Source organism: Ranitomeya imitator, chromosome 5, assembly GCF_032444005.1.
Source record: "Ranitomeya imitator isolate aRanImi1 chromosome 5, aRanImi1.pri, whole genome shotgun sequence".
NCBI lineage: Eukaryota > Metazoa > Chordata > Amphibia > Anura > Dendrobatidae > Ranitomeya > Ranitomeya imitator.
Genome location: NC_091286.1, coordinates 670,350,070 through 670,375,604, shown reverse-complemented (window position 1 = coordinate 670,375,604; position 25,535 = coordinate 670,350,070). Strand labels below are relative to the sequence as shown.

Below are 25,535 nucleotides of genomic sequence, written 5' to 3'. Positions count from 1 at the left end.
GGAAGTATAGAGTATTACATTCCTTTTATATCTCTTATTCTTTTTGAATCCATTCTAAGATTCGCGCAAAAAAACTGCAATTAAATTGTGACATTTTTCCCCAAATCTGTCCCATGTGAATCCTCTCTCAGGGGTTAAATAAAGCAACACTGGAATGTATGGGATGGACTTCAATCACATTTTAACAGATGTGGCCCAGTAGAGGGTTTAAATATTCACTACAACAACACACAACTCACAACTCAGAGATAAGACAGATCTGGCTGGATCACTGACACTGCACGGTGAGAACTGGCTCTGCTGATATTTACACCTGTTATGTCATTGATTATAATATAAGCATGTAATGTAAATGTAGGAAACATTTTTAGGTGCACTAAATGTATTACATTGCTGTTAGTAAAATCACTGACAAGTGACATGAAGAACATTGACAATCAAGTAACTTTGGTACTTGATGGTTGAGATATATTAGGTATAAAGATAAACTGACAAATTTATTGCAGGAAAGAAGGACAACTGCAAGAATCTGAGAGATCAAGACAGTGACATGACTTAGTATAGGTATTTGTTCCGCTAACATGTTGCTCTGTTGCTATTGTTTTTTCTTCCCTGTCCAAATGCTGATGGTTCCAATTTTCTTTGTTCTCTCCTAGACTTGTAATGCCCATACACAAAGTGCATGGGCTGACAAACATTTCCCCATGTGGGGTACAATTTTTTTAAATATTTTATGGGCATCATAGACATCCTTGCCAAAAATTGGACTGGCAGTAGCAGCATGGAACACGTTAACCCTGATGATCTAGTGGCAGAGAATGACAAGACGTTGATGATGGCCTCATTAAAAAGTAGGACCAATGTGAAGGAGATGGTCACCTAGACTTGTAATGCCCATACACTAAGTGCATGGACTGAAAATCATTTCACCCTGAGGGGTACTTTTTTAAAAATATTTTATGGCCATGATAGACATCCTTGCCAAAAATTGGACTGGCTTTAGCAGCAATGAACACACTAACACTGGTGATCTAGTGGCAGAGAATGATGAGACGTTGATGAAGGCCTCATTAAAAAGTAGGCCCGATATGTAAAGTATTGGGTCTCCTAGACCTCTAATGCCCTTACACTAAGTGCATGGGCTGACAAAAATTTCCCCCTGGGGGGGTAAAATTATTTTGGGTTTCAAATTATTAACATCATAAAAACACCCTTGCACAAAAATGTAGTGACTATTGCATCGCGGAATATGTTCACCTTGGGGTTCTAGTGGTTGTGGATGATGAGGATGAGAATAAGGAGGAGGATAACACCAAACAGACCAAATCATGAAGCGTATAACCATGCATGGTTGTGAAGAGGTGTTTGAGAATACACCTCCACAAAAAAGGCAATGCATTGGCGGTTATTTTTCACTGTTTTCATTCGGTGGTGTACAGAAGTCTTGCTCAATTCAACCCTTGTTCAATTTTATAAGAGTCAGCCTGGCAGCATTTTCAGTTGACAGGTTGATATGCTTAACCGTTATAATTCCACCAGCTGCACTAAAAACCCACTCTGACAGAACACTAGCAGCAGGGCAGGCCAGAACCTACAAGGTGTAGAGAGCGTGTTCATGCCATGGGTCCAGCTTGGATACCCAATAATTAAAAGGCACAGGGGAATCACGGAGGAGGATTGTTAAATCTGCAAGGTACTCCCTCAGCATCTTCCCAAACATTGCACTTCTTGTGACAGCACCCCTTGCCCCTGTGGCGGCACGATGGGAGGGTCAGAGAAACTGTCACCAACCAGTAATGATTGTCACAGAAAATTTTAATAATGCGATGGTCACAGGAAACGCAGCGCAACATAAAGTCAGCCATGCATGCTAGACGGCTAACAGGCAAGACTTCCATGTCCTCACCAACAGGACGACTAACCATGCTGTCCCCCTCATCCTCCTCCTCCTCCCTGACTTCAGACCATCCATGCTGAACAGACAGCTGTGCTTGTAGTACCATCTATAGCGCATGAAAGTAGATCCCGTTCTTTCTCCTCCTCCTCTTACTCATTGTTTACCATATCAGTTTGGGATGACATGAGGCTAGGCTGAGTGTAATCACCCTGTCTGGTCCCTTGCTCCATGTCCTCATGCTCTGCCTGCACTGATTTATCTTTAATTGTGAGCAGAGAGGTTTTCAGAATGCAGAGAAGCAGGATGGTGACGCTAATTATGGCGTCATCACCGCTCACCATCTTGGTGCAGTCCTCAAAGTTTTTGAGGATGGTACATATGTCTGACATCCATGTCCACTTCTGAGGTCTTATGTGTGGAGTCTGAACTGAATAACGACAGCCTTGTTGATGCTGGTAGTCAACAACTGCTCTCTTCTGCTCACAAATCCTGTCCAACATATGCAGTGTGTAGTTTCAATGCGTGGGGACATCACACACCAGTCGGTGTGCCGGAAGCTGCCAACACTGCTGAAGCACAGAAAAATGAGGCTGAAGCTGTTGCTGACTTTCTAAAATGGGCAGACAGGCGGCGTACTTTCAATAGCAGATCCAGCAGCTCTGGGTAACTTTTGAGAAAATGTTGAACGACGAGGTTAAGCACATGGGCCAGGTAAGGTACGTGTGTGAGCTCACCTCGCCTCAGAGCCGCCACCAGATTCTGGCCATTGTCACACATGACCATGTCCGGCTGTAGGTTCAGTGGTGTCATCCAAAAATCTGACTGATCTTTCAGTGCTGTCCACAACTCTTCAGCATTGTGCGGTTTGTCATCAAAGCAGAATAGATTCAGCACAGCCTGTTGTCACTTGGCAGAGGCGGTGCTGCTGTGCTTCCAGCTTCTGACTGATGTGCTTATTTCAGAGATGGAGGCTGAAGAGGAGGAGGAGAGGGTGCAGGAGATATAGACTGTGGGGGCAATCCAGATTGACGTAGGGCCCGCAATCCTCGGCATAAGGAGGATGTGTTCCATCCCAAGGTCTGACTGGCTTCCACTATGTTAAACGTCAGTGAGATATACCTTCCCTGCCCACAAGCACTTGTCCACGTGTCCAAGGTTAGTTGGACTTTCCCAGGAACAGCATTGATGAGGCACGGGTAATGTTGTGGAAAACGTGCTGGTGTAATGCCGGTAGGGCACACCGGGAGAAATAGTAGCGACTGAGGACCGAGTACCTTGGGACTGCCACCACCATCAGGTTGCGGAAATCTTAATCTCAACGAGCCTAATAAAAGGCATCATTTTGAGCTCAAGCAGATGAGAAATGTTAGAATTTAGCACTGTGGCCTGTGAGGCATTGGCTGGGTATTTCCACTTTCCTTCCAATGACTGGGGTATAGACCACTGAAGGCTACACTGTGACGAGGACAAGAAACGGCTTGATGATGGTGCTGGTTGACTGTCTGCTACAAGAGGTGCAGTGCACGAGGCATCTTTGCATGCACCGTGGACTGGGGATTGGCTTCTATGCAAAACAGTAGAAGAAGCAGTGGTGTCACTGCAGACAGTGTTCCTGGAGCCTGTGGTTCGGCCCACAAAGTCCAGTGCTTTGCTGCTATGTGCTTGATCATGCTGGTGGTAGTCAGGCTGGTAGTTTTGCTACCCCTGCTGATGTGGGCATGGCAGGTCTGCAAATGGGCTGTTTGGGGTTATCGGCAGAGCCTATAAAAAATAACCAGACTCAAGAAGATCTATTAGTTAGAATGGCTACTTCCTACATGTTGGTATTATGGGGAACGGATGCACACCTTCTGTCTGCAGCCACCACACTGCTTCTTCCTGCCTGTTGGGGTGCTGTGCCTCCCTCCCCATGGGTGCTGCTGTCCTTGCTCTGCATGTCCTCCTGCCAGGTTGGATCAGTTACTATGTCATCCACCACCTCGTCTTCCACATCCGCATCCTGCTCCTGCTTCTGACTTTCTGGCAATTGTGTCTCAACATCGTCCACCTCTTGTGACACTTTCTCACCATCACCTTCCTGTGACCGTGGCTGTCCAAATCTTTGTGCATCAATACATCCAATGTCATCTGGCCCCACTTCAAGTTGACTGGCCGAGTGTTATGACCAGGCGGCCTTGGAACAACATGAAAAAACCTTCGCTGGAGTAGTGGTAACTATACAGACCGCTAACCCTGAACTTATCACAGACACTAGAAGTAGCCGTGGGATGTGCCTATCCAGACCTAGACACCTCGACACAGCCGGAGGACTAATTATCCCTAAAGATAGAAAATAGGAAAACTGACTTGCCTCAGAGTAGACCCCCAAAGGATAGGCAGCCCCCCACAAATAATGACGGTGAGTAGGAGAGGAAAAGACACACGCAGGCGGAATACAGATTTAGCAAAGGAGGCCACTTCTACCTAGATAGGAAAGTATAGTACAGGATACTGAGCGGTCAGCACAAAATCTACAAAATTTCCACAGCAGAAAAATACAAAAACTCCACCACCTAACTAAAGGTGTGGAGAGTATATCTGCAACTCCAGCGAATCCAACCAGACCGAGAAAACAACAGGACAGTCGAAGCTGGAACAAAATGGAAACTATGAACAGGACTGAAAAATAGACACAGCCTGTGAGCCTAAGAAACAGAATAAGACACTTATCTTTAGCTGAAATCGCAGCAGGCAGGAGAGGCCAGGCAGAGAACCATTACTGGCAATAGAACATTGACAACTGGCAGGGACTAATGAGTCCTGCAAAGCTAAATACCCGAGTCAGCTTTGCAATTAGCAGATACACCTGTCCAATCCTGCAGTCCAGGCACAACTGCATTACCATCTACAGCCACCGGAGGGAGCCCAAAAGCAGAATTCACAACAGTACCCTCCCCTTGAGGAGGGGTCACCGAACCCTCACCAGAGCCCCCAGGCCGATCAGGATGAGCCCGATGAAAGGTACGAACCAAATCAGCGGCATGGACATCAGAGGCAGAAACCCAAGAATTATCCTCCTGGCCGTAACCCTTCCATTTGACAAGGTACTGAAGCTTCCGTCTCTAAAAAACGAGAATCCAAAATGTTCTCAACAACATATTCCAACTCCCCATCGACCAACACAGGGGCCGGAGGATCAACAGAGGGAACAACGGGCTCCACATATTTCCGCAACAAAGATCTATGGAAGACATTATGAATAGCAATAGAGACCGGAAGCGCCAGGCGAAAGGACACTTGATTAATAATCTCAGAAATCCTATAAGGACCAATAAATCGAGGCTTAAACTTAGGGGAAGAAACCTTCATAGGAACATGACGGGAAGATAACCAAACCAGATCCCCAACCCGAAGCCGGGAACCAACACACCGACGACGGTTAGCAAAGCGTTGAGCCTCCTCCTGAGACCAAATTGTCCACCACATGAGCCCAAATCTGCTGCAACCTGTCGACCACAGAATCCACACCAGGAAGGTCAGAAGGCTCAACCTGCCCAGAAGAAAAACGAGGATGAAAACCAAAATTACAAAAAAGCGAAACCAAAGTAGCCGAACTAGCCCGATTATTAAGGGCAAACTCGGCCAATGGCAAAAAAGCCACCCAATCATCCTGATCAGCAGACACAAAGCATCTCAAATAGGTCTCCAAGGTCTGATTAGTTCGCTCAGTCTGGCCATTTGTCTGAGGATGAAATGCAGAAGAAAAAGACAAATCAATGCCCAGCTTGGCACAAAAGGCCCGCCAAAACCTAGAAACAAACTGGGAACCTCTGTCGGACACAATATTCTCCGGAATACCATGCAAACGGACCACATGCTGAAAAAACAAAGGAACCAAATCAGAAGAAGAAGGCAATTTAGGCAAAGGCACCAAATGAACCATCTTAGAGAATCGGTCACAAACAACCCAGATAACCGACATCCTTTGGGAAACAGGAAGATCAGAAATAAAATCCATAGAAATATGCGTCCAGGGCCTCTCAGGGACCGGCAATGGCAAAAGCAACCCACTAGCATGGGAGCAACAAGGCTTGGCCCACGCACAAGTCCCACAGGACTGCACAAAAGACCGCACATCACGCGACAAAGAAGGCCACAAAAAGGACCTACCAACCAAGTTTCTGGTACCAAAAATACCAGGATGACCAGCCAACACAGAACAATGAACCTCTGAAATCACTCTACTAGTCCATCTGTCAGGAACAAACAGTTTCCCCACAGGACAACGGTCAGGTTTGTCAGCCTGAAATTTCTGAAGAACCCGTCGTAAATCAGGAGAAATGGCAGAAAGGACCACCCCTTCCTTCAAAATACCGACTGGTTCCAAGACCTCAGGAGAATCACGCAAAAAACTTCTAGTACCAGGAAGGTACGAGACCACAAAATGAAAATGAGAAAAAAACAAGGACCATCGAGCCTGTCTAGGATTCAACCGTTTGGCAGACTCAAGGTAAATCAAATTCTTATGGTCGGTCAAGACCACAATACGGTGCTTAGCTCCCTCAAGCCAATGTCGCCACTCCTCAAATGCCCACTTCATAGCCAACAACTCCCGATTGCCGACATCATAATTGCGTTCCGCAGGCAAAAATTTACGGGAAAAGAAGGCACACGGTTTCATCAAGGAACCAACAGGATCCCTCTGAGACAAAACGGCCCCTGCCCCAATCTCAGAAGCGTCAACCTCAACCTGAAACGGAAGAGAAACATCCGGCTGGCGCAACACTGGAGCAGAAGAAAAACAACGTTTAAGTTCTTGAAAGGCAGAGACGGCCGCAGAGGGCCAATTCGCCACATCAGCACCCTTCTTAGTCAAATCATTCAAGGGTTTAACCTCGCTGGAAAAATTAGCAATGAAACGGCGATAAAAATTAGCAAAACCCAAAAATTTCTGAAGGCTCTTCACGGATGTGGGCTGAATCCAATCATGAATGGCCTGAACCTTAACCGGATCCATCTCTATAGATGAGGGAGAAAAAATAAAGCCCAAAAAGGAAACCTTCTGCACCCCAAAAAGACACTTAGACCCTTTCACAAACAAAGCATTGTCACGAAGGATCTGAAATACCGTTCTGACCTGCTGCACATGAGACTCCCAATCATCGGAAAAATACAAAATATCGTCCAAATATATGATCAAGAATTTATCAAGATAACTCCGGAAGATATCATGCATGAAGGACAGAAAAACAGCATTAGAGAGTCCGAATGGTATCACAAGGTATTCAAAATGGCCTTCGAGCGTGTTAAACGCAGTTTTCCATTCATCACCCTGCTTTATACGAACAAGATTATAAGCCCCCCGAAGGTCAATCTCAGTAAACCAACTAGCTCCCTTAATCCTAGCAAACAAAACAGAAAGCAAAGGCAAGGGGTATTGAAACTTGACCGTGATCTTATTTAAGAGGCGATAATCAATACAGGGTCTCAAAGAACCATCTTTTTTAGCAACGAAAAAGAACCCCGCTCCCAAGGGTGAAGAAGATGGACAAATATGCCCCTTCTCCAAAGACTCCTTAATATAGCTCCGCATGGCGGTATGTTCAGGTACAGAAAGGTTGAATAGTTGACCCTTAGGAAACTTACAGCCTGGAATCAAATCAATAGCACAATCACAGTCCCTATGCGGTGGAAGGAAACTGGACTTAGGCTCATCGAATACATCCTGAATATCAGACAAAAACTCCGGAATTTCAGAAGAGAGAGAAGGGGCGATTGACATCAGAGGAACATCATTATGAACCCCCTGACAACCCCAGCTAGTTACAGACATGGACTTCCAATCCAAAACAGGATTATGGACCTGCAACCACGGGAAACCCAGCACGACAGCACGACAGCATCATGCAAATTATGCAACACCAGAAATCGACAATCTTCCTGGTGGGCTGGCGCCATGCGCATGGTCACCTGTATCCAAAACTGGGGCTTATTTTTAGCCAAGGGTGTAGCATCAATGCCCCTTAAAGGAATAGGATTCTGCAAAGGCTGCAAGGGAAAACCACAACGCCTAGCAAAGTCAAAGTCCATCAAATTCAAGGTGACGCCTGAATCCACAAATGCCATGACAGAAAATAATGACAATGAGCAAATCAAGGACACAGATAACAGAAATTTAGGTTGTACAGTACTGATGGTAAATGAACTGGCGATCCTCTTTGTCCGCTTAGGGCAGACAGAAATGACATGAGAAGCGTCGCCACAATAATAACACAACCTATTCTGACGTCTGAAACCTTGTCGTTCTGTTCTAGACAGAATCCTATCACACTGCATAGGCTCAGGAATTTGCTCTGAGGATAACGCCACAGCGCGCACAGTTCTGCGCTCCCGCAAGCGCCGGTCAATCTGAATGGCCAGAGACATAGAATCACTCAGACCGGAGGGCGTGGGAAACCCCACCATAACATCTTTAACGGATTCAGAAAGACCCTTTCTGAAAATTGCCGCCAAAGCATCATCATTCCATTTAGTCAACACAGACCATTTTCTGAATTTCTGACAATACAATTCAGCCGCCTCTTGACCCTGAGACAGGGCCAACAAGGTCTTCTCAGCTTGATCCACAGAATTAGGTTCATCATATAATAATCCTAACGCCTGAAAAAAGGAGTCTATATTAAGCAAAACCGGATTCCCAGTTTCCAGGGAAAATGCCCAATCCTGTGGATCGCCACGCAGCAGGGAGATGACGATTTTAACCTGCTGAATGGAATCACCGGAGGATCGAGGTCTCAAAGCAAAAAACAGTTTACAGTTGTTTTTAAAACTCAAAAATTTGGACCTGTCACCAAAAAACAAATCAGGAGTAGGAATCTTCGGTAAATGAACTGGCAATCCTTTTTGTCCGCTTAGGGCAGACAGAAATGACATGAGAAGCATCGCCACAATAAAAACACAACCTGTTGAGACGTCTGAAACCTTGTCGTTCTGTTTTAGACAGAATCCTATCACACTGCATAGGCTCAGGAATTTGCTCTGAGGATAGCGCCATAGCGCGAACATTGACAACTGGCAGGGACTAATGAGTCCTGCAAAGCTAAATACCCCAGTCAGCTTTGCAATTAGCAGATACACCTGTCCAATCCTGCAGTCCAGGCACAACTGCATTACCATCTACAGCCACCGGAGGGAGCCCAAAAGCAGAATTCACAACACCGAGAGTCCAGAATCTTTTAAGGGAAAACTGAACAGCTCTTTGGAGTGTCAAATTGTGGGATCAGTTATCTCAGGGCACTCAGCATGGTGGGAGTAATGAGGATCGGGGTGAGTAATATGCGGTCCACACTCACAGCTACTCAGACTTGACCATGTGGAAGACGTGGTGGTGGTAATGGTGGTTATGTGACTGGAAGCATTATCCGCTATCCAACAAACAACCATTTCACACTACTCTGGCTTCAATAGTGCTGTGCTTTGGTTCCTTAGAAACTGGGACAGAAAGGTTGAGTGAGAAGACGTGGGTCTTTGTTGTGGCCCACTCTCAGCTTGGCCATGACCTCACCCTCTGCATGCACCCTCACGTTCACTTCCCCATCCCTTGCCCCTTGCCTTGCCCATTTTAAAAGGACTACTGAAATATTACCAATACAATTAATTTTGAGAAAACTTATATGTGATCAGTATGCCTGAAAAGCAATCATTTGGAGACCACAGATACACCAGGCATCTGACGGAAATAATTGTTTAAATATGTGGCCTTTAAAAAAAAAAAAAAAATTAAACCACAAAATAATGAGTAGAACAGGGCTAGCAGACAAAACAATGCAATTTATGCCTGCAAAGCGAGTATTTTGACACCACAGATACACCTGGCGTCTGACGGAGAGAACACACTGTTTACATATGTGTTTTTTTTTTAATTTTGTAAACTACTAAATACTGAGTAGACCAAGGCTAGCAGACAAAACAATGCAATTTATGCCTGCAAAGCGAGGGTTTTGACACCACAGATACAATGGGCATCTGGAGTGGAGGAGTGCAAATCACAGTGATAAATATACCAACTGTAGCTAAATATTTTAGGGTCTGCTACAGATTTTTGGGGCGGCAAAATGGTGTCCAAAAATATTGTAAGACACTCCAAAAAATAACATAGTACCAAAAAAAGGCCACATTTTTCTGTGCACTCACATCTGATGCCTGGGATTAAAAAAATAGATACATTTTTAGATTTTCATGCTCTTGTATTGCAATGACCTGGCGATATTCTGCAGCGTGACCAAGCAAATAAATGTAGAAAAATGGGGGCTATGGATTGCTTTGTAATAAACTTAGCAGGTACAGTATAAGCTGCAAAAAAGAAAAAAAAATCACCACGTATACCTGCAGCTACGTATATATAAAATATGCAGCAGCAGACAGAAATGGAGCTTTTTGAGGTATGCAGTGAGATCTATATACTAACATACAGTGCCTGACGGCCTTGCACTGATGTGGATATGTGCACATAGCTCCCATGCCTACCTAGCGCTGCAATCTATGTACCCCCGAATTAGCCCTAAGGGATTTTTAGCGTTCTTTTTGCGGAATTTCGCTATAAAAACGCTATAAATTCGTTAACAAAAAAAAGCTAACATTATGCATCCTATCATTTAGAATGCATTCCGCATTTTTTGTGCAGATGTTAGCGTTTTTATCCGCAAAAAAAACGCATTCCGCAAAAAATCCGGACATGCTCTATCTTTTTCAAAAAATTCCGCAAAAAATCCGCGCAAAATCCGCGCAAAAAAACACCCAAATTCCGCGAGAAATCAGCGCAAAAAAAAAACACGGATTTCTGGCAGAATTCTCAGGATTTTGTCAGGAAAAAATCCTGACGTGTGCACATACCCTAAAAAGGACTGTTGGTTTATCAGGATTTATGGATAGAATACTTGTAGACCCACACTAACTAATAAAAGAATGAATGTGACCCTGTCTCAGAAGCAGCTCTCCCTACACTATGTGATTCTGGAGCTGAATGTGGCGAGCAGGGCGTCGCCTGGTCTCTTATAGACCTGATGACGCTGTGCGGCCAGCCATTCACTGTAATACCACAACAAAGATGGGTGCATTATTAAAGTCATGGCAGACAATCCCAGCATGCTGATTGGTGCTCTCAAAAGCGCCAAAATTAAATGGAGGAGACCTGATCTCCCACAGAATAATCCCGGAAATACTTGGTGCTCGCCGAGTACACCGAGCATAGTGATACTCGGGCGAGTACCGAGTAGTGGGGAGTAGGGTTGAGCGAAACGGGTCGAACATTTTCAAAAGTCGCCGACTTTTGGTGAAGTCGAGTTTCATGAAACCCGATCCGACCCCTGTGCGTGGTCGGCCATGCGGTACGCGACTTTCGCGCCAAAGTCGCGTTTCAATGACGCGAAAAGCGCCATTTCTCAGCCAATGAAGGTAAACGCAGAGTGTGGGCAGCGTGATGACATAGGTCCTGGTCCCCACCATCTTAGAGAAGGGCATTGCAGTGATTGGCTTGCTGTCTGCGGCGTCACAGGGGCTATAAAGGGGAGTTCCCGCCGACCGCCATGTTACTGCTGCTGATCTGAGCTTAGGGAGAGGTTGCTGCCGCTTCGTCAGAAGCAGGGATAGCGTTAGGCAGGGTCCATTAACCACAAAACCGCTTGTGCTGTAGCGATTTCCACTGCCCAACACCACCTTCGGTGTGCAGGGACAGTGGAAGCTCCTTTTTTTTTTTTTTTCCTCAGCGCTGTAGCTCATTGGGCTGCCCTAGAAGGCTCCCTGATAGCTGCATTGCTGTGTGTACGCCGCTGTGCAAACCAACTGCTTTTTTCAAAGCACAAATCCTCTTGTTCCTTCCTTTCTGCACAGCTATCTTGTTTGTTTGTCCACACTTTTTATTTAATTTGTGCATCAGTCCACTCCTTATTGCTGCCTGCCATACCTGGCTGAGATTACTGCAGGGAGATAGTAATTGAAGGACAGTTCCTTTTTTTTTTGTGGGAGATTAAGATTGACATTTCTGCTAGAGTGCCATCTCTGTCTGTGTCATCTCTCACTCAGTGGGCCATAGAAAGCCTATTTATTTTTTTGCTTGATTTGGGTTCCAAAATCTACCAGAAAAAATCACAACATCAATCAGTGGGAGAAAAATATTGGCCTCAGGGCTTGTGTGCCACTCCTTACTCCTGTGTGTGCCATCTCTCACTCAGTGGGCCATAGAAAGCCTATTAATTTTTTTGCTTGATTTGGGTTCTAAATTCTACCTGAAAAAATCAATAAATCAATCAGTGGGAGATTAATATTGGCCTTTGGGCTTGTGTGCCAGTCCTAAGCGTGCCATCTCTCTCTCTCTCAGATAGTGGGCCATAGAAAGCCTATTTTTTTATTATTTTATTGGGTTTATAAATTTTCCCTGGAAAAAAAAAAAAGTGGGAGATTAATATTGGCCTCTGGGCTTGTGTGCCAGTCCTGAGCGTGCCATCTCTCTAACAAATAGTGGGCCATAGAAAGCCTATTTATTTTTTTGGTTGATTTGGGTTCATAATTCTACCTGAAAAAATCAATCAATCAATCAGTGGGAGATTAATATTGGCCTTTGGGCTGGTGTGCCAGTCCTAAGCGTGCCATCTCTCTCTCTCAGATAGTGGGCCATAGAAAGCCTATTTATTATTATTTTTTTTATTGGGTTTATAAATTTTCCCTGGAAAAAAAAAAAATGGGAGATTAATATTGGCCTCTGGGCTTGTGTGCCAGTCCTGAGCGTGCCATCTCTCTCACAAATAGTGGGCCATAGAAAGCCTATTAATTTTTTTGCTTGATTTGGGTTCCAAAATCTACCAAAAAAAATCACTAAATCAATCAGTGGGAGATTAATATTGGCCTCTGGGCTTGTGTGCCACTCCTGACTCCTGTGAGCGTCATCTGTCACTCAGTGGGCCCTAGAAAGCCTATTTTTTGTTTTATTTGTTTTCTAAATTCTCCCTGAAAAAATCATTTTATTTTCTTTGGTTTCTAAATTATTCCTGAAAAAAATCATTTTTTTTGTTTTTTTTTTTCTCTAAAGTCTCCCTGAAAAAAAAAAAAAAAATCTGTGGGAGATTCATATTGCCCCTTCTGCTTGTGTGCCAGTCTTGACTCCTGGGTGTGCCATCTCTCTCTCTCTCCCCAATTGTGGGCCATAGAAAGCCTATTAATTTTTTTGCTTGATTTGGGTTCCAAAATCTACCAAAAAAAATCACTAAATCAATCAGTGGGAGATTAATATTGGCCTCTGGGCTTGTGTGCCACTCCTGACTCCTGTGTGCGTCATCTGTCACTCAGTGGGCCCTAGAAAGCCTATTTTTTGTTTTATTTGTTTTCTAAATTCTCCCTGAAACAATCATTTTATTTTCTTTGGTTTCTAAATTATTCCTGAAAAAAATCATTTTTTTTGTATTTTTTTTTCTCTCAAGTCTCCCTGAAAAAAAAAAAAATAAAAAATCTGTGGGAGATTCATATTGCCCCTTCTGCTTGTGTGCCAGTCTTGACTCCTGGGTGTGCCATCTCTCTCTCTCTCCCCAATTGTGGGCCATAGAAAGCCTATTAATTTTTTTGCTTGATTTGGGTTCCAAAATCTACCAAAAAAAATCACTAAATCAATCAGTGGGAGATTAATATTGGCCTCTGGGCTTGTGTGCCACTCCTGACTCCTGTGTGCGTCATCTGTCACTCAGTGGGCCCTAGAAAGCCTATTTTTTGTTTTGTTTGTTTTCTAAATTCTCCCTGAAACAATCATTTTATTTTCTTTGGTTTCTAAATTATTCCTGAAAAAAATCATTTTTTTTGTATTTTTTTTTCTCTCAAGTCTCCCTGAAAAAAAAAAAAAAAAAAAAAATCTGTGGGAGATTCATATTGCCCCTTCTGCTTGTGTGCCAGTCTTGACTCCTGGGTGTGCCATCTCTCTCTCTCTCCCCAATTGTGGGCCATAGACAGCCTATTAATTTTTTTGCTTGATTTGGGTTCCAAAATCTACAAAAAAAAATCACTAAATCAATCAGTGGGAGATTTATATTGGCCTCTGGGCTTGTGTGCCACTCCTGACTCCTGTGTGCGTCATCTGTCACTCAGTGGGCCCTAGAAAGCCTATTTTTTGTTTTGTTTTCTAAATTCTCCCTGAAACAATCATTTTATTTTCTTTGGTTTCTAAATTATTCCTGAAAAAAATCATTTTTTTTGTATTTGTTTTTCTCTCAAGTCTCCCTGAAAAAAAAAAAAAAAAAAACTGTGGGAGATTCATATTGCCCCTTCTGCTTGTGTGCCAGTCTTGACTCCTGGGTGTGCCATCTCTCTCTCTCTCCCCAATTGTGGGCCATAGAAAGCCTATTAATTTTTTTGCTTGATTTGGGTTCCAAAATCTACCAAAAAAAATCACTAAATCAATCGGTGGGAGATTAATATTGGCCTCTGGGCTTGTGTGCCACTCCTGAATCCTGTGTGCGTCCTCTCTCACTCAGTGGGCCCTACAAAGCCTTTTTTTTTTTTTTTTTCCTAAATTCTCCCTGAAACAATCATTTCATTTTATTTGTTTTATAAATTCTTCTGTAAAAAATAATTTTTTTTACATTTTTTTTTCTGAAGTCTCCCTTTTAAAAAAAACAAACACAAATCAGTGGGAGATAAATATTTACATTTGCGCTTCAGTGACAGTCCTGCGTGTGTGCCATCTCATTTGTTGCCAACAACAACAGAGTGTGTAACATTGTGGCTGATTTTCGTTGTGGTCTCACCCACCTGTAAAGGGGTAGCTAAATCATACTGAAGTTATAGCTCACCGTGTAAGTTGTGTGACAGCAACAAATACCGTTCGTTTGGTAACGTTTTTAAAACAATGAGGAAGTCTGGTGGAAGAGGTCGTGGCCGGGGGCGTTCATTGTCAGCTGGTAATGAGGGTAGTGGTAGTGGTGGAGCATCAGCTGGTCGTGGGAAAAAAAATATTGCACCTAAGTCTGGAGCTGTGGAGCCAGGTTCGTCGTCTGGCTACACAAGGCCTCGAACGCTCCCTTTTCTGGGAGTAGGAAAACCGCTTTTAAAGCCGGAGCAGCAAGAGCAAGTTTTGGCTTATCTTGCTGACTCAGCCTCTAGCTCTTTTGCCTCCTCTCGTGAAACTGGTAAATGTCAAAGCAGCGCGTCGTTAGTGGATGTTCACGGTCAGGGACAAGTCGCTTCCTTGTCCTCTTCAGCAAAAACAACAACAGAGAAGAATGCAGCAGGCGACACAACGGGTTACTCCATGGAGCTCTTTACACATACCGTCCCTGGCTTAGACAGTGAAGCAGTTAACAGGCCATGCCCATTACAAGTTGAATCTGACATGGAGTGCACTGATGCACAGCCACAGCCAGACTACTATCCTGGTCCTTTGACTCAGACCACAACATTGCCCTCGCAGGGTGCTGATCAAGAATCAGACCCTGATGAGACTATGTTGCCCCATCACGAACGCTATACCACCGACCGACACGGTGACACAGACAAAGTTGCACACGAGCTACAAGAAGAGGTAATAGATGACCCAGTTCTTGACCCCGATTGGCAGCCATTGGGGGAACAGGGTGCAGGCGGCAGCAGTTCTGAAGCGGAGGAGGAGGGGCCGCAGCAGGCATCAACATCGCAACAGGTTCCATCTGCCGGGCCCGTATCTTGCCCAAAACGCGTGGCAAAGCTAAAACCTGTTGGAGGACAGCGTGGCTATCCGGTTAAAGCTCAGTCTGCAATGCCTGAAAAGGTATCCGATGCTAGAAAGAGTGCAGTCTGGCATTTTTTTAAACAACATCCAATTGATCAGCGCAAAGTCATCTGTCAAAAATGCTCAACTACCTTAAGCAGAGGACAGAATCTGAAAAGTCTCAATACAAGTTGCATGCATAGACATTTAACCACCATGCATTTGCAAGCCTGGACTAACTACCAAACGTCCCTTAAGGTTGTAGCACCCTCGGCCAATGAAGCTAGTCAGCAACGCAACATCCCTTCCGGCAGTGTAGGGCCACCATTTTCCGCACCACCTGCATTGTCTGTGCAGGTTTCTTTGCCAGGCCAAAGCCGTCAGGGTCAGGGAATCACCAGTTTCGTAGTAGGAAACACTGCATCTAGGGCACCGGTGGCAACAATACCATCTCCCACCGTCTCTCAGTCTGCCATGTCCACCGGCACCCCCGCTAGTTCCACGATCTCCAGCTCTCCAGTCCAGCTCACCCTACATGAGACTATGGTTAGAAAAAGGAAGTACTTAGCCTCGCATCCGCGTACACAGGGTTTGAACGCACACATAGCTAGACTAATCTCGTTAGAGATGATGCCCTACCGGTTAGTTGAAAGCGAAGCTTTCAAAGCCCTGATGGACTACGCTGTACCACGCTACGAGCTACCCAGTCGACACTTTTTTTCCAGAAAAGCCATCCCAGCCCTCCACCAGCATGTTAAAGAGCGCATTGTCCATGCACTCAGGCAATCTGTGAGCACAAAGGTGCACCTGACAACAGATGCATGGACCAGTAGGCATGGCCAGGGACGTTACGTGTCCATCACGGCACACTGGGTAAATGTGGTGGATGCAGGGTCCACAGGGGACAGCAAGTTTGGGACAGTTCTGCCTAGCCCACGGTCTAGGAAACAATTGGCTGTAGCCGTTCGCACCCCCTCCTCCTCCTCCTCCTCCTCGTCCTCCTGCAGAAGCGAGAGCTCGTCCACAGACCGCAGTCGCACAACCACTCCATCCGCAGCTGCCACTGTTGCACACCAGGTCTCCCATTATGGGGCAGCTACTGGCAAACGCCAGCAGGCTGTATTGGCTATGAAGTGTTTGGGTGACAACAGACACACCGCGGAAGTTCTGTCCGAGTTCTTGCAGAAAGAAACGCAGTCGTGGCTGGGCACTGTAGATCTTGAGGCAGGCAAGGTAGTGAGTGATAACGGAAGGAATTTCATGGCTGCCATCTCCCTTTCCCAACTGAAACACATTCCTTGCCTGGCTCACACCTTAAACCTGGTGGTGCAGTGCTTCCTGAAAAGTTATCCGGGGTTATCCGACCTGCTCCTCAAAGTGCGTGGACTTTGCTCACATATCCGCCGTTCGCCCGTACACTCCAGCCGTATGCAGACCTATCAGCGTTCTTTGAACCTTCCCCAGCATCGCCTAATCATAGACGTTGCAACAAGGTGGAACTCAACACTGCACATGCTTCAGAGACTGTGTGAACAGAGGCGGGCTGTTATGTTTTTGTGGGAGGATACACATACACGGGCAGGCAGTAGGATGGCAGACATGGAGTTGTCAGGTGTGCAGTGGTCGAAGATTCAAGACATGTGTCAAGTCCTTCAGTGTTTTGAGGAATGCACACGGCTGGTTAGTGCAGACAACGCCATAATAAGCATGAGCATCCCCCTAATGCGTCTGCTGATGCAAAGTTTGACGCACATAAAGGATCAGGCGTCTGCAGCTGAGGAAGAGGAAAGCCTTGATGACAGTCAGCCATTGTCTGGCCAGGGCAGTGTACAGGACGAGGTAGCGGGCGAAGAGGAGGAGGAGGACGTGGAGGATGATGGGGATGATTATATTTTTAATGAGGAAGCTTTTCCGGGGCCACTGGAAATTGGTGGCGCGGCAAGGCCGGGTTCTGGTTTTTTGAGGGACACAAGTGACGTTGATTTGCCTGAAACTGCCCCTCAACCAAGCACAACCGCAGATTTGAGAACTGGAACTTTGGCCCACATGGCGGATTATGCCTTACGTATCCTCAAAAGGGACACACGCATAACTAAAATGATGAATGATGACGATTACTGGTTGGCCTGCCTCCTTGATCCTCGCTATAAAGGCAAATTGCAAAATATAATGCCACATGAGAACTTGGAACTAATATTAGCAACCAAACAATCAACTCTTGTTGACCGTTTGCTTCTGGCATTCCCTGCACACAGCGCCCGTGATCGTTGTCACACGAGCTGCAGGGGCCAGCAGACCAGAGGAGTTAGAGGGGCAGAAATCAGAAGTGGCGTTGGCCAGAGGGGTTTTCTGACCAGGTTGTGGAGTGATTTTGCTATGACCGCAGACAGGACAGGTACTGCAGCATCAATTCAAAGTGACAGGAGACAACATTTGTCCAGTATGGTTACAAACTATTTTTCATCCCTTATCGATGTTCTCCCTCAACCGTCATTCCCATTTGATTACTGGGCATCAAAATTAGACACCTGGCCAGAATTGGCAGAATATGCATTGCAGGAGCTTGCTTGCCCGGCAGCTAGTGTCCTATCAGAAAGAGTATTCAGTGCTGCAGGTTCAATACTAACAGAAAAAAGGACTCGTCTGGCTACCCAAAATGTAGATGATCTAACCTTCATTAAAATGAACCACAACTGGATTTCGAAATCTTTTGCCCCACCTTGCCCGGCTGACACCTAGCTTTCCTATGAAAAGGTCTTGCCTGTGGACTATTCTGAATGCCTTTTCCAATCTCGTAATTTTCAGCACCTGATTGTCCAGCATACGACATGTTTACACCTCACTAAATGGCCAAACTCCCCACACGGGGCCGTGGTATCGACACTTGGCGACAGCACCCGTGAGAGTGCAGTTTGTCTGAAGAGGTGGGTGAGCCCGCTTTTGGTCGACGGCACTGCCACTGGGTCCCTCCTAGTACAATAAAGTGTCTCTGGCGGTGGTGGTGCGCACCCAATGTCAGACACACCGTTGTAATATGAGGGGCCCTGGGCCTGTACCGCCGGCCACAAGACAGTTTCCCCCCACCCCAGCTCAAACAGTGCTCTACCACTTGCAAAATTATCTCACAGCTCCACCAATGTTTAGTCTATGCGCTGACATCCTTCAATGCCTGCCACTGACAATACCATTGTATTGACATTTTTGTTATGTTAGGCCTTCGATGCCTGTCTGTGGTCACTCCTTCCACTAGGCCTCCACTGACCACACCACTGCTGCCCGTGTACCCCTGGAACCAATTTAAAATTGCCTACAGCCATGTGTTATTATTTTAGGCCTTCGATGCCTGTCTGCGGTCCATTCTTTCAACTACTATTACACTGACCAGGGCACTGCTGCCCGTGTACCCCTGGAACCAATTTAAAATTGCCTACAGCCATGTGTTATTATTTTAGGCCTTCGATGCCTGTCTGCGGTCACTCCTTCCACTAGGCCTCCACTGACCACACCACTGCTGCCCGTGTACCCCTGGAATCAATTTAAAATTGCCTACAGCCAGCCCAATTTTTTTATTTTAGGCCTTCGATGCCTGTCTGCGGTCCATTCTTTCAACTACTACTACACTGACCAGGGCACTGCTGCCCGTGTATCCCTGGAACCAATTTAAAATTGCCTACAGCCATGTGTTATTATTTTAGGCCTTCGATGCCTGTCTGCGGTCACTCCTTCCACTAGGCCTCCACTGACCACACCACTGCTGCCCGTATACCCCTGGAACCAATTTAAAATTGCCTACAGCCATGTGTTATTATTTTAGGCCTTCGATGCCTGTCTGCGGTCACTCCTTCCACTAGGCCTCCACTGACCACACCACTGCTGCCCGTGTACCCCTGGAACCAATTTAAAATTGCCTACAGCCATGTGTTATTATTTTAGGCCTTCGATGCCTGTCTGCGGTCACTCCTTCCACTAGGCCTCCACTGACCACACCACTGCTGCCCGTGTACCCCTGGAACCAATTTAAAATTGCCTACACCCATGTGTTATTATTTTAGGCCTTCGATGCCTGTCTGTGGTCACTCCTTCCACTAGGCCTCCACTGACCACACCACTGCTGCCCGTGTACCCCTGGAACCAATTTAAAATTGCCTACAGCCATGTGTTATTATTTTAGGCCTTCGATGCCTGTCTGCGGTCACTCCTTCCACTAGGCCTCTACTGACCACACCACTGCTGCCCGTGTACCCCTGGAACCAATTTAAAATTGCCTACAGCCAGCCCAATTTTTTTATTTTAGGCCTTCGATGCCTGTCTGCGGTCCATTCTTTCAACTACTACTACACTGACCAGGGCACTGCTGCCCGTGTACCCCTGGAACCAATTTAAAATTGCCTACAGCCATGTGTTATTATTTTAGGCCTTCGATGCCTGTCTGTGGTCACTCCTTCCACTAGGCCTCCACTGACCACACCACTGCTGCCCGTGTACCCCTGGAACCAATTTAAAATTGCCTACAGCCAGCCCAATTTTTTTATTTTAGGCCTTCGATGCCTGTCTGCGGTCCATTTTTTCAACTACTACTACACTGACCACGGGAACTGCTGCCCGTGTACCCCTGGAACCAATTTAAAATTGCCTACAGCCATGTGTTATTATTTTAGGCCTTCGATGCCTGTCTGCGGTCACTCCTTCCACTAGGCCTCCACTGACCACACCATTGCTGCCCGTGTACCCCTGGAACCAATTTAAAATTGCCTACAGCCAGCCCAATTTTTTTATTTTAGGCCTTCGATGCCTGTCTGCGGTCCATTCTTTCAACTACTACTACACTGACCAGGGCACTGCTGCCGTTTACCCCTGGAACCAATTTAAAATTGCCTACAGCCATGTGTTATTATTTTAGGCCTTCGATGCCTGTCTGCGGTCACTCCTTCCACTAGGCCTCCACTGACCACACCACTGCTGCCCGTGTACCCCTGGAACCAATTTAAAATTGCCTACACCCATGTGTTATTATTTTAGGCCTTCGATGCCTGTCTGCGGTCACTCCTTCCACTAGGCCTCCACTGACCACACCACTGCTGCCCGTGTACCCCTGGAACCAATTTAAAATTGCCTACAGCCATGTGTTATTATTTTAGGCCTTCGATGCCTGTCTGCGGTCACTCCTTCCACTAGGCCTCTACTGACCACACCACTGCTGCCCGTGTACCCCTGGAACCAATTTAAAATTGCCTACAGCCAGCCCAATTTTTTTATTTTAGGCCTTCGATGCCTGTCTGCGGTCCATTCTTTCAACTACTACTACACTGACCAGGGCACTGCTGCCCGTGTACCCCTGGAACCAATTTAAAATTGCCTACAGCCATGTGTTATTATTTTAGGCCTTCGATGCCTGTCTGTGGTCACTCCTTCCACTAGGCCTCCACTGACCACACCACTGCTGCCCGTGTACCCCTGGAACCAATTTAAAATTGCCTACAGCCAGCCCAATTTTTTTATTTTAGGCCTTCGATGCCTGTCTGCGGTCCATTCTTTCAACTACTACTACACTGACCAGGGCACTGCTGCCCGTGTACCCCTGGAACCAATTTAAAATTGCCTACAGCCATGTGTTATTATTTTAGGCCTTCGATGCCTGTCTGCGGTCACTCCTTCCACTAGGCCTCCACTGACCACACCACTGCTGCCCGTGTACCCCTGGAACCAATTTAAAATTGCCTACAGCCAGCCCAATTTTTTTATTTTAGGCCTTCGATGCCTGTCTGCGGTCCATTCTTTCAACTACTACTACACTGACCAGGGCACTGCTGCCCGTGTACCCCTGGAACCAATTTAAAATTGCCTACAGCCATGTGTTATTATTTTAGGCCTTCGATGCCTGTCTGCGGTCACTCCTTCCACTAGGCCTCCACTGACCACACCACTGCTGCCCGTGTACCCCTGGAACCAATTTAAAATTGCCTACACCCATGTGTTATTATTTTAGGCCTTCGATGCCTGTCTGCGGTCACTGCTTCCACTAGGCCTCCACTGACCACACCACTGCTGCCCGTGTACCCCTGGAACCAATTTAAAATTGCCTACAGCCATGTGTTATTATTTTAGGCCTTCGATGCCTGTCTGCGGTCACTCCTTCCACTAGGCCTCTACTGACCACACCACTGCTGCCCGTGTACCCCTGGAACCAATTTAAAATTGCCTACAGCCAGCCCAATTTTTTTATTTTCGGCCTTGGATGCCTGTCTGCGGTCCATTCTTTCAACTACTACTACACTGACCAGGGCACTGCTGCCCGTGTACCCCTGGAACCAATTTAAAATTGCCTACAGCCATGTGTTATTATTTTAGGCCTTCGATGCCTGTCTGTGGTCACTCCTTCCACTAGGCCTCCACTGACCACACCACTGCTGCCCGTGTACCCCTGGAACCAATTTAAAATTGCCTACAGCCATGTGTTATCATTTTAGGCCTTCGATGCCTGTCTGTGGTCACTCCTTCCACTAGGCCTCCACTGACCACACCACTGCTGCCCGTGTACCCCTGGAACCAATTTAAAATTGCCTACAGCCAGCCCAATTTTTTTATTTTAGGCCTTCGATGCCTGTCTGCGGTCCATTCTTTCAACTACTACTACACTGACCAGGGCACTGCTGCCCGTGTACCCCTGGAACCAATTTAAAATTGCCTACAGCCATGTGTTATTATTTTAGGCCTTCGATGCCTGTCTGTGGTCACTCCTTCCACTAGGCCTCCACTGACCACACCACTGCTGCCCGTGTACCCCTGGAACCAATTTAAAATTGCCTACAGCCATGTGTTATTATTTTAGGCCTTCGATGCCTGTCTGCGGTCACTCCTTCCACTAGGCCTCCACTGACCACACCACTGCTGCCCGTGTACCCCTGGAATCAACATCAGAAAATATAAAAATAAGTATTTTGCTTATAAAAAAGAAAATACTGGAGAGATATCAAATGCAGACATTTTAACATTAAAAACAAACACACAACTAAAATCTGGTACAGTACTAAAAATGGCCACCAGCTACAATTACTTTCTCCTGCAAGTAGTTAACTGAAAGGTTTTTTAAATTGAAAACACAGATATGGCATCCACCGAGTGTTGTCCTGTCGCGTCTTCTTTATATTATTGCCGAGAAGATGCAAAACAATGAAAATAATAAAATCATTAATTACCAAAATAATAGAGAAAGTCAACACCACATTGCAAATAAACATTCATTCCAAATAAAGAAGCAGGGCGCGTCCGAGGGTGAGTATATACCTAATAAGAATATAATCACCCTCGGACGCGCAATGCTTATTTCCAACAGCCTTCCTTCCTAAGAATCAGCCCTTCCGTGGTGTAGAGAGACGTTGTGTTACACTCCAAGGTGTTCCCCAGGTTGCCTTTCCTGAGCTTCGATCTTCCGGCTCTCGTTTAGTAGTTGTAGAAAAGTACACTGCATTAGGCCTACAAAATGGGTATGGGGTGGAGAGAGATGGTGTGTTACACTCCAAGGTGTTCTCCAGGTTGCCTTTCCTGAGCTTCTATCTTCAGGCTCTCATTAAATTGTGGTTAAATGGAACAACTGCATTTGGCGTACTAGTTGGTTTGGGGCCTACTATCGGTGTCTGCCGCTCCTTGCTGTTCTCCTGGTTTCCTGTCCTGAAATTCCATTTTCAGGCTCTCGTTAAGTAGTTGTTAATGTTAGACTGCATTTGGCCTACTAGTTGGGTTGGGGCCTACTATCGGTGTCTGCCACTCCTTGCTGTTCTCCTCCACTGAACAAAGCTGTGCCGCCTGTTTACTACAGTTGCCAATTTTGAACTGCATTTCGACTACTTACTGATTTGGCCCTACTCTCTGTGTCAGCCTCTCATTCCAGTTGTCCTCCACTGCAATGCCCCCTGGTTATTCCTGTGTTACCAATTTTGAACTGCATTTAGCCCACTTTATTCTTTGGGCCTATATCTGTGTTTCCACTTCATCGTGCCCATTGCCCAGCCAGTGATAGATGAGTCTGCTGGTACATTGACCCATAACGCAACATTCCCCGTGCATGCTACACAACAACATTGTGACCCTGCTGAAAGTCAGGTTGCTCTTCCCGCATACCATACCACCTTACACGGGGACAAAGAGAAAGGTGCAGATGAAAGTGCAGGTTCCTTCATCAGGTGGGGGGAGGAATACTAGTTGGCGACGTCACTGGCACAGGGCCTCTCATAGTACGCAAAAGTGTTGCTGCCGGTGGGAGGCGCCCCCGCCGTACAAACACACCGCTGTACTTTGAGGGGCCCTGTGCCAGTGCCAATGCCAACAAGTGGGCCCCCCCTGCTTGCTCAGGATCACAGCACTTGCAAAGTTGAAATACTTACCTCTCCCTGCTCCACTGCCGTGACGTGGTCCAGATTTCCTGGGCCCACTAATTACTTGAACCAGCCCTACCCCACACAACTTTAGCCAAATGACCCCCAATTTTAAATGCCTTCCAATTATTATAAGGTAAATTACGCTTGACAAGCTTCATTAAGAAGAATGGATGGTTTTGACATTAAAATGGGCACTCTAGGTGTTTTCCTGGCCCCCACTCACTGCCGACTATGCTGCCCCATTGACTTGCATTGGGTTTCGTGTTTCGGTCGATCCCGACTTTACGTCATATTCGGCCGATTTCACTCGACCCGACTTTTGAGATAGTCGGGTTTCGCGAAACCCGGCTCGACTCTAAAAAGGTCAAGGTCGCTCAACTCTAGTGGGGAGCACGTTTGCTCATCTCTTCAGAGGATACATTTTGTGAGGTAAAATATTTTTTAAAAATAGTGAAATATTTTACCTCACAAAATGAAACCACTGTGATCCCCTGATGTAATGCCAGTATTATCTTTTGCTTCCTCCCCTCCCCAGGAGATGTGGTACGCTCTGTACACGATCAGACACAGTCAATTTTTAAAATGAACTTTCGTTCGAAGGAAAACCCCTTTAGGGTATGTGCACACGTCAGGATTTTTTCCTGACATAATCCTGAGAATTCTGCCAGAAATCCGCGTTTTTTTTCATGCGGATTTCTCGCGGAATTTGCGTGTTTTTTGCGCGGATTTTGCGCAGATTTTTTGCGGAATTTTTGCGGATTTTTTTTAAATTTTCCGGAATGTCCTTTTTGATGGGAAATCCGCAAAAAATCCGCAAAAAGATAGAGCATGTCCGGATTTTTTGCGGAATGCGGTTTTTTTTGCGGAAAAAAACGCTAACATCTGCGCAAAAAATGCGGAATGCATTCTAAAAGATAGGATGCATAACGTTAGCGTTTTTTACTGGATTTATAGCGTTTTTATAGCAAAAATCCGCAAAAAAAAACGCTAAAAATCCTGACGTGTGCACATTCCCTTAATGTGACCGGCTTCGTTTGCCTGTAGACACATCGCGCGTCTGCCGCCGGGATCAGCCAAATGATTCACTGCACCTACGCGTAATTCGCACAGATGCAGTAAATTTGACTGCCGCCATCTTTGTGCAGACAGATAGCGGCGGTCACATTATAACTGTGCATGCGCTCCTCCTGTACAAAGATGAAGGCAGTCAGTGAATCATTTTGCTGATCCCAGTGGCGGCATGTTCGTGACGGACTTCCACTGGTGGTACCGCGCAAGAGGCTGCGTGAGTGTGAGAGTGTGTGTGAGATTGTGTGTGTGTGGTGCATACGGCATATAGAGTGTGTGTTTGTGTGGTGCGATGGTGTTCCGCTGGTGGTACTGTGCAAAAGGTTGGTACCAGCAGCAGTTTCCATTTTGAGACACCCATCACTTGGGTGTCCCAATATGGCTTACGGTGAACTTCCTCTGAGGGAATTCTGGGATACGGTGACATCTGGAAAGAACAGGAAATGAAAACATTACAAGGCAATTATATAAATATATATATATTTTGTATATA

The 25,535-nt window shown here is 46.0% G+C and overlaps 1 protein-coding gene across 2 annotated transcripts in view; it reads left to right on the top strand.

Annotated features, from left to right (window-relative positions):
• The first annotated feature begins 237 nt into the window (after positions 1-237).
• Positions 238-25,535, top strand: part of LOC138638743 (cytochrome P450 2C23-like) — a 761,024-nt gene continuing 735,726 nt past the window's right edge. Inside the window, exon 1 of one of the 2 annotated variants that reach the window (XM_069728296.1) lies at positions 238-284. The gene's annotated coding sequence lies outside the window, so the exon portion shown is untranslated. The remainder of the gene's footprint in view (positions 285-25,535) is intronic. The other variant, XM_069728295.1, reaches the window with a different exon arrangement.